Genomic DNA, 10,765 nt, shown 5'->3' on the forward strand with positions numbered 1-10,765 from the left:
TCTTTGTATGAAAGGTGCTGTATAAGTGAAAATATTATATCTTATTAAACATGAAGAGGGGAGATAAAGAGAAACTGGGAAACAAAATCAAAGTTGGACAAATAAAAAATGTGACTGAAAAGGGGAAATAAGGATAAATAGCCTGAGCTACACAACCCAAGGATGCCTCACTGTCAGACCAAAAGACATTGGACTTCTTCATCTGACGATAGCACATAAGCAAAAAAAAAAGACTCACAGGTCTCCTGCTATTCTGTAATGTTGCTCATACAATGAAAGATATTTTTAATGGAGTTTGTGAATGACATAAGATAGAAAAGTGGATTATCTCTTTGAACTGTTACTGAGCGGATCATCTATATTTCATAATTCAGACAGTCAGTATTTCCTTTATGTAATTACAACAGCAGAAAATATATAAGGCCTTTATGAAACCTGAAACCTCTATTGCCTTGGGCCATATTTAATGTGCAATAAATTATTCAGCAACAGAGCACTCTTCATTTACAGTAAGTTAGAGCTAAGTGTGTGAGGTATATATAACTAACATGAAATAGTATTTACTATTGCTGCCAAAGGCTGAAGTGATTTCTAAAGCCATTTGTCTTATGCTCACTGGACTAGATCCTCAACTGCTGTAAATCAGCCGAGCCCCATTGATTTCACCTAGAGAGAAAAGAAAATACAAGGATGACCTTTCAGATTCTCAGCTGGGTCATTTTTTGTTTAAAGCACTAAATTTTATGGAAAAAATCAAGATGTAAGTAGTGCTGTAAGATCATCCTTGTATTTCCTTTTCTCTCCAGCTGAATCTAGTATTCCTGAATGATGCCATGATAATAGAGCATTGCCAAGTGAAGTCTGCTGTTGTTTTATATACACATCATTGCCAGTAGCAGTAGTAGCTTCCCTAATCAGCTTCATTCATGTGTCTCAACTTTGCCTATTTGAAACAATCTGAGGGTGATTCAGTTTCCATCCCCAATCAGTGGATTTGCTGCCTTTCTGCAGAAATTTCCAACAATGGTGCTACTTGCAATTGGGATTTTTACTATGTGGATATTTTTCCAACAGGGTCTGGATTTATATCATCTGTTCATTTCACATTTTCAAACAGCCATCAGATGGAAATAACTGCCCTTTTCTCATGACCAAATTGGGCTGGACTTGAAAGAACCTAGAGGTTGGAGATCTATCTATAGACTATACTAACTGACTGAGAAAGCCATCCTCCCCCTGTCTAGTATCCCTCCTTATAAAGGCCTGGGTTCAGCCAGCCAGGTCCATACGCATGTGTATAATTTTAAGCATGTGATTTAGTGCTTTGCTGAATTGGGGAACTAACGAAATAGTAATTCAGGGTACAATTATAAAAGCCAAAATTAGGGTTGGGTGATGCAATGCACTATTGGTAAATTTTAATCAAGGGAAGCAGATGCTGTCCAAAAATCTATATTTTTATTACAGAAACATAGTATCAGATGAAAACAAGACCATATGTTAGTCACTATTGTAGAGATATGAAGCTCTAGCTTTGAAAACACAGGATGATTTCCCTTAAGAGCCTGTAATGGTTTAGCAGTGATTTCTCCCCCCTCTGACTCAGTAGGAGGCCACTCCACCTCACTACATCAGTGGGCATTGACCACAGTCAGGGAATTAGCAAAGTCTGGCATAAAGATCCAGGGCCCTGGTGCTGGGGCTGAGCAGACTCACAGTCTTAAGGGGCTCTGTCTTTCAGGCTGGGCAGGCTATAAGCGGTCTGTGTACTCCAGCTCCAGGAAGGGCAGGGAACCAAATAGTCTAAGAGCTCAGCCTTCAGGCAGGGCAGAAGAGCAAGGATTTAGGGCACCAGCCCTGGGGTGGGGCAGAGCAGAGCAATAAACAGTCTAGGAAGCTCAGCCCCTCAGGAAGGTCAGGGAAGTGAAGACTCCAATGTCCTATCTCTGAAGGATGGTAGGCTAACATAGGCCTCCCGTGGGGAAGTTGCTACCCCGGGGTGGAGTAGTAGGGGGACCCAGGCCCACCCAACCACCAGTTCCTTTCCCAGGGGGCTAACAGTAGCAGAGTGTTCTGCAATTGGGTCAGTGGGGAATCCAGCCACAACCCACTGACTGCATTTCAGGCAGCAATGTAGCCAAACTGGAGTTGTCTGTCCCTGGGCCACTTCCTTCTCTCCTCTCAGGGTGTACCTGGATCCATGGGTGTCCTCAGTTTCCCGGGGATAGTTAGCCAGCAACAGTCCCAGAAATTACTCAGTGTCTTGGTCGGCTGGTGGCTCCAGCAGCTCTGGCCAATACTTAGCTTGGCTGGGCTTCCCTTTGGTCTCCAGGCTAGGGAGTGAGCAGAAGGCATCTGTCTCCTCTGGCAACTGTAGCCCAATGGAGCTGTCATGCCTCCTAACTTCCGGTAGGAGGGGCAGACATGACCTAGCCCCACCTACTTGGGTTCAGTGAGTGGTTCCTCTTCCACTGTCTCAGTGGGAGGCCCCTCCACCTCACTACAAAGCCCTGGTGCCTCATAACAGTGAGAAGTTTACCTCTTCCCTGAATTGTTTCCCATTGCTCACTTACCTCTTGTTCATCCTCTTCCTGGCACCTTTCCAAACATTTGCCTCTCATAGCCAGCCTTTAAGTCTTGAAGAGACTAAAAGAGGTGGCTGTTTTGTATTTGATTGCTGTAGGGTTTGTTTTCCTTCCAGCTGGTAAACCATTTTAGCAGCCATTGTGTTTTCCCCAGGTTTTCACTTTCATTGATACCTGAGGAAGTGGACATCCTCATAAGTGAGCACTGAAATACTAATCCTTGCTGGTATTGTGCGTCCACCACAAATCCCCTGGTTTATGAAGTAGTTGGACGCTCCTGAGACCCTGAAGATTCAAGTTATTGGCAAAACTATCTGGACTTCAATGGGAGCAGGTTTAACAGACACAATAGTCAATTCCAGAAGGTTTCAGTGGACCATGTAGTAACTTAATGTCACTAGAGCATGAAAGAAAAAAGGAAAACAGCTGGGAGAAAAAGTGCTGCTTTAATGTGGAGTGGGCTTCCTCTCTAAAGGCACATTATATCAAGAAACTGACATCTGGCATTTTCCACATTTGGATCGAAAGGTAAAATGCAGCTTTTCATATTTGACACACCATATATGCTAGTTATCTAGTTACTCAGCCATGGGAGAGGAATGGGAAACTTAATTGCACTTCTGACAACAGGTCTGTATTTATGTGTCTGCTGTTTTGAGCACCATTGCTCCTATTAAAACTTACATGGTACTTTACATCTATCACTCATGAAGTACTTTACTAAAATTGGTGTAATTATCCATATTTCCCAGGTGGAACAACTAAGGCACATAGAGAGTAAGACCCAGAGCCACAAAAGTATTTAGGCTGCTAGCTTCAATGAAAATCCATGGAAATTAGGAGGTAAATACCTTTGTGGATCTGAGCCTACATGACTTGTCCAAACTCATAGAGAAAGTCAATGCACAGGCAGTAACAGAGTCCAGGTCAATATTCCTCCCTAAAACTTAGTTGAAAATAACTTCAGATTAAAAATTCTCTCTCTAACTTGGGACCCTAACGATATGTGACTCTATCAATGCAATGAAACTGTTCAGTGCATCTAGGCCTGATTCTGTAGTTCTTTCCCAAGCAAAACTTCCAGCGATTTAAATAGAATTATGCTAGCATAAGGCTTTAGGGGCAGGTCCATATAATTAAAAACAAAGTGTCTATTTTGTCTTTATTTTCTTTTAGGGATATGTGAAGGCTTTGTGGAATCAATGCAGCAAGTTGTAACTGGTATATATCAAAAGAAAAGTCTCTGCCTAACAAGTGCATGGAGGAAATACGGACAGAATGTTTTGAAGTTGCTCCTGGGTTATTTACAACACAAGTTTGGATTAAAAGATGGGTTTTAAAGAATTCTTAATGCTTTGCTCCACTCCTAAAAATATTCAGCTTGTAACAATGCTGAAATAGACATTTGTACAGTGGTGATTCTTCTAGTGTGATAAATCCCATTTTATGTTCCACAGACCTAAGGTCTCCATGATCTCTTTATCTATGCTTGTTAACCAGGCTTCAAGAAAATTTACAAAAGGAAAATCTAAAGTAATATTGTTTTTGACTGAGTTCCCTCCTGTTAGCTCTGATTAAAAAAACACTTGTTTTTTCTCTATATTTATAGCTTTCATTTTTGTTGATAAATGTTCCTTTGCAGTCACAGGCTTGATATTACTAATAAATGTAGTCAGTGAATATGACATACATTTTTCTCAGGTGATTTATTACATATTTAATGCTTTAATAATGTTCTAAATTGTTTAAAGGTTATTTCTGTTTGATTTAGACAATGCTTTGTGTGCCTTTCCAGCATTAGATCATACAACTGCAAAGCAGAGATGCTGTATGTTACTCTCTGAACTGTTAAAATGGCACTTTCTGGTTCAAAATATGGTAAATCAAAGAGCAGTGTATACCATTGTTTAATCTTCAAAATGTTGGCCAATCCCTGGCTCAGTGCTGCCTTTCTATTACAATTTTATTTTGGTGTTAGTGTAACTAATTCAAATGACAGAAAACACTATTAGTGTGGTTTCCCACTTAATTTCTAGTGCACTAACTGTTTCTTCCCCTGTTATGAATTGGTAAATGACCCCCTTTGTACCTTCCCTAGCACAGACGTGTTTTCTCTCTCTTTATAACCCATGCCCACCCACCTAGAAAACAAGAAATTGTTTCAGGGACGGAGACTTTGGAAACCACATTAAAAAAAAAAAACAAAAACCCCAAGGCCAGACATCAAAATTCATGTCACCTCTACCATTTTGATTTTAGTAAGGCTTTTGACACAGTTCCACATGACATTCTCAAAAGCAAACCAGGAAAAGTTGGTCTAGATGAAATTATTTTAAGGTGGGTGCAGAACTGGTTATAAGACCATACTCAAAGAGTAGTTGTCAATGGTTTGCTGTCAAACGGGGAGGACATATCTAATGAGGTCTTACAGGGGTCAAGCCTGGGTCTGCTACTGTTCAATATTTTTGTTAATGACTTGGATAAGGAGAGCATGTTTATAACATTTGCACATGACCCCAAGCTGGGAGGACAATTTGGAGGACAGGATTAGAATTCAAAACAACCTGGACAAATTGGAGAATTGGTCTGAAATCTACAAGATGAAATTCAAAAAAGACAATTCCAAAGTACTTCACTTAGAAGAGAAAAATAAAACGCACAGGTACAAAATAGGGAATAATTGGTTAGGTGCTAGTACTGCTGTAAAGGATTTGGGGGTTATAGTGAATCACAAATTGAATGTGAATCAACAATGTGATACAGTTGCAAAAAAAAGGCTAATATCATTCTGATGTATATTAAGACGAGTGTTGTATGTAAGATACAGGAAATAACTACTTCCTGTTAAGGCCTCAGCTGAAGTACTGTGTCCAATTCTTGGTCTGGAACAGGCTTCCAAGGGAGGTTGTGAAATTCCCAACATTGGAGGGTTTTAAGAACAGGTTAAACAAACACATGTCAGGGATGGTTTAGGTTTACTTGGTCTTGGCTCAGCCCTCAGGGCTGGATTTGATAACTTCTTGATGTCCATTTCAGCCCTATGACTCCAGGAGTCTGTGTTTTTGTTAATATCTATGTTACTTCAATAGCAGTTTGGAGAGGGGAAATATTTATTAATGATTTGACATATCCATGTCAATTAAAGTGTGGGAGCTAATAATATACATCTTCTGTCATTAGATCTTCTTCTCCCCCCATCCCAAAAAAGACAAGAACTGACATGGCTGATATGTCTAATGTTTAAAACAAGAAAGAAAAACCTTCAAAGCCGCTCCCAACTCTCTCTCAGACTCATTCTATAATTCTAAAGAAGCAAGAAAGAATGTAAGCACAATTAAAACAAAGAAACAAAGAAATAATACCAAACCTTTGCAAGTTGCCTTTAATTCCAAGTATGAGAACTGATTAGTGTTGGATTATTTTTCTTCACGTGGGCTGTTATAGGCTTACTTCTGTTAATGTCAGTAAAACACATTAAGATGTTAATAGGCTAAAGTGGATCAGACTTCCACTGGTCTGGCTTCATTATTATGGAAACTGGTCTGGTAGGAAATGACACTGGAGAGACAATATGTGATATCCTAGAACAATATTTCAGGCAATGCAATGCACACTACATATAGGCCCAGTCCTGCTCCTGTCATAGTAGATGGCAACATTTCCTTTTATTTCAATGGGGCAGGACCTAGCCTGCTTTTAAAACCAGGTAAACTCAGGTTTTGAGGTGTGAAGCTGAGTTACTATGAAAAACCTGAATAAAGAGTTTTACAGGTTTTTCTGAAAACTGTCTCCATGAAAACTGCCTCCATGAAAACAGAGGCCCCCTCTGAAAACTCAGGCCTTGTCTACACTGGGGAATTGCCTGCCATCTTTATAGGTATGTCTATTCTGCAATCAAAAGTGTGAGTGCAGCATATGTAGACATACCGAAACTAGCTTTAATCTAGCTAGCTCAGATAATTATAGTGAAGGTACGGCAACACAGGCTGGCCACTCAAGTGTATACCCAGGGTCCCGGGCTTGTACAACCATACTACCACCTGTACTGCCACAGCTTTGCTGCTATTGATATTTCAGCTAGCTAGATCAAGCTAGTTTGGGAATGTCTATGTATGTTGCAGTCACACCTCTTACTGAAGTGTAGTCATGCCCAAAGTGTACCAGTGCTATCCCCTGGAATAGACTGGCAAAGCCACTATATGTGATGGTGGAGGTTCCCCTGTTTGAAACAGAGTAAGTTGCCTCGTTGCAAATCAGTTTAGTCGGTCTATGCTGGGGACTGCATTGGTAAACTGCACTGGGGGCTGGTTATCGCTGGCTGTAATTTGGACAAATTCCCACTGTAAACAAGGCCTAAATCTCCATTTGTGTGACTGGACTAGATGACTTGTTATACACACGGCTCATGCGGCACCTCATGGTCTCGGACACAATCCGACGGTCCAGGGACATCTACATCGAACACATCACCGGCCACCGACAGTACCAGGAGGTGTGAGCCGGTACAACATCATTCATCAACTATGGGAAAGGGACTGAGAGACCTTTTTTTCATTGGACCATATGACCAAACTCATTGAACATTAAATCCCACCAAATGAGGGTAGATCCATCCTCATCATCGTATCCGCTCATTATACTCCACGCCTGAATTTAGCCATTATATGGACAACATACCCCCATATCTCAATGTCTGTACTTTGACCATTAAACTTTTACCCCCAATCAGGGAGATTGCAGATTATATATTCCTTATGCCATCCACTCCTAACCTGAACTTCGCACCCCTGGATAATCTGTACTTTATTCCCTGATAACCAGAAACTTCTATGCCTAAACTCTGTACCATTTTCTTTTTACTTCAACATTATCTTAATAAAATTTATTGCTAGCAGAAAATAAAGTAGGCCTTGGAAGCTGGCAGAACTCTGTGTACCTAATTCACCTGCTACAGTTTATAGGCTGAATCTTTTCAATAAGACCCTAGCCCTAACTGCAGTCATCTGAGTGGACTCTCAAAACAATGTGTGCCTTGCCACCTCCGCACCCAACTGTACTTTAGTTAGAAGCTAAATAATGCACAGCTGTATGTGTTTACCTGCTACCTAAGGCCTTCTTCACTCAGAATTGGTTATAGGAAAAAAATCTAGTAATGGACATGATTTTATTAAACTCTGTTTGGGCTCCTTCCAAAAGAAAGATTTTTAAAGAGAAGCATTCCAAAAGCAGAAGTGATCACTTGGCTGTTGACAAACCTTGCCACTTTCATTGCTGCTTTTCATGCGTGTCTCTATGTGTATGTCTACACTGCAATTAAAAACCTAGCTAGCTGACTTAGGCTCATGCAAAGGGGCTGCTTAATTGTGGGGTAGACATCTGGGATCATGCTGGAGCCTGGGCTCAAGGACGGCCCCAAGCCCGGGCTCCAGCCTGAGACCTCTTCTGTACTGCAATAAAACAGCCCCTTCACCTGAGCCCTGCAAGCCCGAGGCAACTGGCATAGGCCAGTCAAGGGTGTCTAATTGTAGACATACTCTGGTAGCTCCAGCTACTTCTCCTGCATGGGTGGATTGATGGGGTACCTCTCTGTCCTGGTGTAGGGTTTACTGGGGATGGGGACAGTTAAGGCTCACTCAGTGTTATCTTTAATTGATGTGTGGCACTTAGAGAATAAGGTGGTAGTAAACCAGAAAGAGCCAGTGTAAGAGGCTGGCCTATCCCTTTAAGGGCTAGGAGGCCTGGGGTCAGCCAGTCCTGTTCAAATAGCCCTGTCCTGGTACACCTGTATTGGCTGTTGAACTTATGAGGAAGAAAATGCTGAAGTTGGAGGTTGGATGGGGAGGAGGGTAGGCAGTTAATTTCTGTGTGGGTCAAGAAGCCTGGCTCAAGCTAGAGCCTGGTGGAGGGACTTAGTAGGAGGGTAGACCTGGCCTAAATTGTTGAGGTGATTGAGCCCAGGAGTCCATAGTTCGGCAGCAAGCCTGGCTGCTGTTGCTAGGGCCTGCCTTTAAGGAATGGGGGGGCAAAGATTCTTTTGTTCTGGTCCTGGTTTTAGACTTGAAGTAAGGGACTCTATTACCCCAGAAGAGATGAAAACATAAAGGTGACCTGACCAGAGAGCCAAGTCACTGCCGCAGACCATGGGAGCCTGGAGGAAGAGACTGAGGCAGAGGGACTGCCACGTCAGGCTTCACAATAAGGGACATTGTGGGATTGTGAGTCTTGAATAGAGAGAGAGAAAGAGACAGAACAATATAAAATATCTTGCTTTCTTCTATTGTTCTGAATCCCTGGTATTTCACTGTTTCACATCAGTGTTAATTATGGGACATGATATCAAATGCATCATTATTGGTATGGGCTGTGTGTAGGCTGTATATGCAAATATATCTTTGCAAGGTATGTGAGAACATACCATTCCTTCTACATAGATAGGTGCAAATGTAGGCAGATTATGCATGTGTACCACACAGGGAATGCTGATGGTGTGATTCTCATCCATAACAATTAACCTCTCTCTATCCTGATCTTAAATGGATGTGCCATTTTTAATTCAGCGTAAAGCTTGGTAGACTAAAAAAAACCTGCATACTGCCACCTGCTTGAATTTTAGCATGAAAGACTACTGTAAATATTCCTAAATGGCCTGGATGAGTTTTGCAGGATGCCTACACGTGGTTTGAAGTTTTTACATATAAAATGATTGGGGGTGTATAATACAGAGAATGAATAATCCCTCATTCACTGATGACACATAATGGTAGGAAAGGATAGATTGCACTATAGGTTAAACAAGTACATTCCATTTGGAAAAAACCCAGCAATTAGAAAGCACTTTCCTTCACATTATTGAAAATGTGTGTCTGCCTGCCTTTTAATTACAGCCCATGGAGACGCTATACTGAATCACCCAATTTTTGTATGTTCTAGCATGCTTATTATCTTCATCTTCCTCTATGGAGCCTATATCTTTAATCCAAGAAGAAAGAGAACAAAAGACCAGAGTTGTGGTCTGTGGCTGGTTCATTACATTTTACGGGCAAGCTGTGTATTCTAGATCTTCAATGCATTAGCCTCAGCAAATATATTGCATGTCAAAACGCACACAAGTGGGAATGAGGATATAGAGGTAGATATTACCATATCTGAGGTAGAAGCGAAACTGAAACAGCTTAATGGGACTAAATCGGGGGGCCCAGATAATCTTCATCCAAGAATATTAAAGGAAATGGCACCTGAAATTGCAAGCCCATTAGCAAGAATTTTTAATGAATCTGTAAACTCAGGAGTAGTACCGAATGATTGGAGAATTGCTAATATAGTTCCTATTTTTAAGAAAGGAAAAAAAAAGTGATCTGGGTAACTACAGGCCAGTTAGTTTGACATCTGTAGCATGTAAGGTCCTGGAAAAAATTTTGAAGGAGAAATTAATTAAGGACATTGAAGTCAATGGTAAATGGGACAAAATACAACATGGTTTTACAAAAGGTAGATCATGCCAAACCAACCTAATCTCCTTTTTTGAAAAGGTAACAGATTTTTTAGATAAAGGAAATGCAGTGGATCTAATTTACCTAGATTTCAGTAAAGCATTTGATACCGTGCCACATGGGGAATTATTAGTTAAATTGGAGAAGATGGGGATCAATATGAACATCAAAAGGTGGATAAGGAATTGGTTAAAGGGGAGACTGCAACGGGTCCTACTGAAAGGCGAACTGTCAGGTTGGAGGGAGGTTACCAGTGGAGTTCCCAGGGATCGGTTTTGGGACCAATCTTATTTAATCTTTTTATTACTGACCTCGGCACAAAAAGTGGGAGTGTGCTAATAAAGTTTGCAGATGATACAAAGCTGGGAGGTATTGCCAATTCGGAGAAGGATCGGGATATTATACAGAAGGATCTGGATGACCTTGTAAACTGGAGTAATAGTAATAGGATGAAATTTAATAGTGAGAAGTGTAAGGTTATGCATTTAGGGATTAATAACAAGTATTTTAGTTATAAATTGGGGACGCATCAATTAGAAGTAACGGAAGAGGAGAAGGACCTTGGAGTATTGGTTGATCATAGGATGACTATGAGCTGCCAATGTGATATGGCTGTGAAAAAAGCTAATGCGGTTTTGGGATGCATCAGGAGAGTCATTTCCAGTAGGGATAAGGAGGTTTTAGTACCGT

The 10,765-nt window shown here is 41.0% G+C and overlaps 1 long non-coding RNA gene across 1 annotated transcript; it reads left to right on the top strand.

Annotated features, from left to right (window-relative positions):
• Nucleotides 1–1,831: 1,831 nt before the first annotated feature.
• Nucleotides 1,832–4,270, top strand: LOC119853861. Its single transcript, XR_005292248.2, has 3 exons — nucleotides 1,832–1,956; nucleotides 2,740–3,113; nucleotides 3,762–4,270. It is a non-coding gene; the product is annotated as an uncharacterized LOC119853861 (long non-coding RNA).
• Nucleotides 4,271–10,765: the final 6,495 nt, after the last annotated feature.

This window comes from Dermochelys coriacea, chromosome 3 (assembly GCF_009764565.3).
Source record: "Dermochelys coriacea isolate rDerCor1 chromosome 3, rDerCor1.pri.v4, whole genome shotgun sequence".
In the NCBI taxonomy this organism is placed as follows: Eukaryota; Metazoa; Chordata; order Testudines; family Dermochelyidae; genus Dermochelys; species Dermochelys coriacea.